Raw genomic sequence first — 5,530 nt, 5'->3', positions numbered from 1 at the left:
AAAAAAAAAAAAAAAAAAAAAAAAAAAAAAAAAAAAAAAAGAAGAAGAAGAGGCCAGCGCAGTGGCTCACGCCTGTAATCCCAGCACTTTGGGAGGCCAAGGCGGGCAGATCACCTGAGATCAGTTCAAGACCAGTATGGCCAACATGGTGGAACCCCATCTCTACTAAAAATACAGAAATTAGCCAGGCACGGTGGCAGGCATCTGTAATCCCAGCTACCTGGGAGGCTGAGGCAGGAGAATCGCTTGAACCCGGGAGGGAGAGGTTGTAGTGAACCGAGATTGCGCCATTGCACTCCAGCTTGGATGACAAAAGTGAGACTCCATCTCAAAAAAAGAAAAAAAAAAAAAGAAGAAGAAGAAGAAGAAATGTGAATGGCCAGGAAGCCTGTGAAAAAGTGCTCAACACTATTAGTCATTAGGGAAATACAAACGAAACCTCAATGAAATGTCACTGCACACCCACTCAAATGACTAAAATTAAAAAGACTGACCCTATCGAGTGTCAGCAGAAATGTGGAGCAGTTGGAAATCTCAGACACTGCCGGTGGAAATGCAAAATAGAGCAACTGCTTTGGAAAATAGTTGGTTGTTTCCTTTAAACATTCTGCAGTAGCTCACACCTGTCATCCCAGTGCCTCAGGGGACTAAGGTGAGAGGATCACCTGAGGCCAGAAGTTCAAGATCAGCCTGAGCAACATAGCAAGATACCATATTACAAAAATTGTTCTTTTTTTTTTTGAGACAAAGTCTCATTCTGTCACCCAGGCTGGAGAGTAGTGGCACTATCTCAGCTCACTGCAACCTCCGCCTCCTGGGTTCAAGCAATTTTCATGCCTCAGCCTCCTGTGTAGCTGGAATTACAGGCGCCCACCACCACACCCAGCTAATTTTTTTGTATTTTTAGTAGAGGCAGGCTTTCACCATGTTGGTCAGGCTGGTCTCAAATTCCTGATCTCTGGTGAACCACCCTCGGCCTCCCCAAAGTGCTGGGATTACAGGTGTGAGCCATTCGCTGTCCTAATTTTTCTATTTTTCATACAGATGGGCTTTCACCATGTTAGTCAGGCTGGTTTCGAACTCCTGACCTCAAATGATCCACCCACCTCAGCCTCACAAAATGTTGAGATTATAGGCGTGAGCCACCATGCCCGGCCCAATTTTTTTTTTTTTTTTTTTTTTTTTTTTTAAGATGGAGTCTCGCTCTGTCACCCAGGCTGGAGTGCAGTGGCTCGATCTCAGTTCACTGTAGCCTCCACGTCCCAGATTCAAGTGATTCTCCTGCCTCAGCCTCTGGAGTAGCTGGGATTACAGGCATAAGCCATCATTTTTGTATTTTTTTGTATTTTTGTATTTTATACAAATACAAAAAAGCTAATTTTTGTATTTTTTTTAGTAGGGACAGGGTTTCGCCATGTTGGCCAGGCTGGTCTCACGCTCCTGGCCTCAAACGATCCTCCCACCTTGGCCTCCTAAATTTCTGAGATTACAGGCATGAGCCACCATGCCTGGCCCCCAAAATTGTTTTAAATTAGCTAGGCATGGTGGAGCGCACTTGTGGTCCCAGCTCCTCAGGAGGCTGAAGCAAGAAGATTGCCTGAACCCAGGGATTGGAGGTTGCAGTGAGCTATCATGGCACCACTGTCCTCCAGCTTGGGTGACAGAAGGAGACCCTGTCTCAAGAGAAAGAAAAAAGGAAGGAGGAAAGAAGGGAGAGAGAGAGAGAAAGACAGAAGGAAAGAAAAGAAAAAAGAAAGAAAGAGAGACAAAAAGAAAGAAAAGAAAAAAAACAGAAAAAGAAAAGAAAAGAGGCTCGGCACGGTGGCTCACGCCTGTAATCCCAGCACTTTGGGAGGCTGAGGGGGGTGAATCACGAGGTCAAGAGATCGAGATCATCCTGGCTAACACAGTGAAACCCTGTCTCTACTAAAAATACAAAACAATTAGCCAGGCGTGGTGGTGGGCACCTGTAGTCCCAGCTACTCGGGAGGCTGAGGCAGGAGAATGGCGTGAACCCGGGAGGCGGAGCTTGCAGTGAGCCAAGATTGCGCCACTGCACTCCAGCCTGGATGGCAGACTGAGATTCTGTCTCAAAAAAAAAAAAAAAAAAAGAAGGAGATGTGTGATGTGTTCAACGATATTAGGGAACCCACTGAATCTCTAGGACGGCCAAGAAATCAGTCCCAGAGCTACACAGATCAGATCCTACTCCTGCCATGGGGAGCAAACGCCTCAGCTCCACTGCTAAAGCGACCTGGGACCTTCTGTGAAGACCTCATTTGCATCACACACTGGGGGAAGTTCGACAGTTTCTAAGAAATTTAAACATATACACACCATGCAACCCAACACTCCCACTCCTAGGCATTTACCAAAGAGAAGTGAAAACGTGAGTGTGTACAAGAACTAGTACAATATATGAATAGTGGCTTTGTTCATAATTGCCCCAAAATGGAAACAACCGAATGTTCTTCAGTGGATGAATGGATAAACAAGCTGCGGTAATCGACATGGTGGGCTACTACTCAGCAATAAAAAGGAATGAACTATTTTTACTTATTTTCTTATTGGAGACAGGGTCTTGCTCTGTTACCCAGGCTGGAGTGCGGTGGTACATCATGGCTCACTACAGCATCAACTTATTGGGCTCAAGTGATTCTCCCACTTCAGCTTCCCAAGTAGCTGGGACTATAGGTGCGCACCACCACGCCCAGCTAATTTTTATATTTTTCGGAGCGATGATGTTTCGCTGTTGCCCAGGCTGGTCTTGAATTCTTGGCCTCAAGCGATCCTCCTGCCTCATTCTCCCAAAGCCCTGGAATTACAGATGTGAGTCACTGCACCTGGCCCCACCAATATTTTTTTCTTCCTTTCTTCTTCTATAGGTGTGAGCCACCACGTCTGGAATTTTTTTTTTTTTTTTTTTTGAGATGGAGTTTTGCTCTCGTCACCCAGGCTGGAGTGCAATGGTGCAATCTTGGTTCACTGTAATCTCTGCCTCCTGGGTTCAAGCGATTCTCCTTCTTCAGCTTCCTGGGTAGCTGGGATTACAGGCATGCGCCACCACGCCCAGCTAATTTTTGTATTTTTAGTAGAGACAGGGTTTCATCATATTGGTCAGGCTGGTCTCTAATTCCTGACCTCAGGTGATTTGCCGGCCTCAGCCTCCCAAAGTGCTGGGATTACAGGCATGAGCCACCGTGCCCGGCATTCTAATTTTTATTTTTATTTTTTTAGAGATGTGGTCTCCCTCTGCCACCGAGGCTGTAGTGTAGTAGCAGGAACATAGTTCACTGCAGCCTCGACTTCCCAGGCTTAAACAATTCTCCCACCTCAGCCCTGCAAGTAGCAGAGACTACCGGCAGGCACCACCATGCCGGCTAATTTTTAAAATTTTTTTGTAGAGATAGTGTTTCGCCACCTTGCCCAGGCTGGTCTCAAACTCCTGAGCTCAGGCAATCCACTGGGATTACAGGTGTGAGCCCCCTTGCCTGGCCACCCCTTCCTCTATTGAAGCAGAATTTGTAATTGGGCATCAGATTCCCTAGCCAAGACTGTCTCTCATCCTCTTTGGAGCCTGGTGGGGCCATGTATCTGTTTTCTGGCCAATGGAACGTGGGAAGAAATGATGCGGGCAACTTCTAGATTGTGTCCCTAAAGTCAAAGAGTATGCTCTCTCCTTTTCTGCTCTTCCTGTTGGCTGGAATGTGGCCCTTATTCTGGCTGTGGGCACCCACTTTCACCACAACAGCTAACATTTTAAAGGCTTTTTAAGTAGAATCCAAGAAATGCTTGATGGTTTCATCAATTGTGGTTCATCCATAACATAAATGCAGTCATGGCCAGGCGTGGTGGCTCATGCCTATAATCCTAGCACTTTGCGGGGCTGAATCAGGAACCCCAATTGTGGCCAGGAGATCAAGATCAGTCTGGGCAACATAGCAAGACCCTGTCTATGAAACAAACAAACAAACAAACAAACAAACACATTAGCCGAGTGTGGTGCTGCATGCTGGTAGTTCCAGCTACGTGGGAGGCTGAGATGGGAGGATCACTTGAGCCCAGCGGGTTGAGGCTACAGTGAGTCATGATTTGATTGGGCCATTGCACTCCAGCCTGGGCAACAAGGACAGAGCAAGACTCTGTCTCAAGGAAAAAAAAAAAAAGAACTTGCCACAGTGGCTTATGCCTGTAATCCCAGCACTTTGGGGGGCCGAGGCAGGAGGATTGCTTGAGGTCAGGAGTTGTAGACCGGCCTGGGCAACACAGAGAGACACTCTCTCTACAAAAAAATTTAAAATTAGCCAAGTGTAATGGCACACACCTGTGGTCTGAGCTACTCAGGGGGCTGAGGTGGGAAGGCCACTTGAGCCCTGGAGGTCGAGGCTACAGTGAGCCCAGATCACACCACTACACTCCAGCCTGGGTGACGGAGCGAGACCCTGTCTCCCAAAAAAAAAGAAGTAACATTCACCAAAAGATATCTTAGAATGGTAATGTGGCTGTATATTTAGATCCATACTTTAAAAGGTCATTATTACTTAGAGATATGTACTTCCTACAAATTTGGGAGGTAAAATAATAAGACGTCTGGAATGTGTTAAAAGCAATCCAATAAAGAAATAGGTTCAGGTAGAGAGGGAATAAGATTAGCCATGAATTGACAATTATCAAAGCTGGCAATAAGTCTATGGGAATTCATTATATGATTCTCTCTACTTTTGTGTATGTTTGAGATTTTTTATTAAAAAAAAAAGATAACCATTAGAAAATGGTTACAGAGTAGGAGAAGAAATTTGTAACACACAATACAATGAATCTGAACATATCCTGCAAACATAAGTAACTCCTTAAAAACAAACAGCAACCCCCAGAAGAAAAATTGTCAAACTCTCAAGTAGACACTTAATTAATTAATTAATTAATTTTATTTTTTGGAGACAGTCTCACTCTGTCACCCAAGCTGGAATGAAGTGGCGCAATCTTGGCTCATTGCAACCTCCGCCTCCCAGGTTCAAGCGATTCTGCTGCCTCAGTGTCCTGAGTAGCTGGGATTACAGGCACGCGCCACCACACCTGGTTAATCTTTGTATTTTTAGTAGAGACAGGGTTTCGCCATGTTGACCAGGCTGTTCTCAAACTCCTGAGCTCAGGCAATTGGCCTGTCTTGGCCTCCTGAAGTGCTAGGATTACAAGCATGAGCCACTGCGTCTGGCCAATTAATTTATTTATTTGAAACAGGGTCTCACTCTGTCACCTAAGCTGGAGTAGAGTGACATAATGCTAGCTCACTGCAGCCTCGACCTCCCTGGCCTAAGCCATCCTCCCACCTCAGCCTCCCGAGTAACTAAGACCATTAAGTATGGGCTACTGTGCCCTGCTAATTTTTAATTATTTTAGAAACAGGGGCCGGGCGCGGTGGCTCACGCCTGTAATCCCAGCACTTTGGGAGGCCGAGACGGGCGGATCACGAGGTCAGGAGATCGAGACCATCCTGGCTAACACGGTGAAACCCCGTCTCTACTAAAAA

The sequence above is a fragment of the Theropithecus gelada genome, chromosome 19 (assembly GCF_003255815.1).
Source record: "Theropithecus gelada isolate Dixy chromosome 19, Tgel_1.0, whole genome shotgun sequence".
Lineage (NCBI taxonomy): Eukaryota > Metazoa > Chordata > Mammalia > Primates > Cercopithecidae > Theropithecus > Theropithecus gelada.
Note: the sequence above shows the minus strand (reverse complement) of the source record.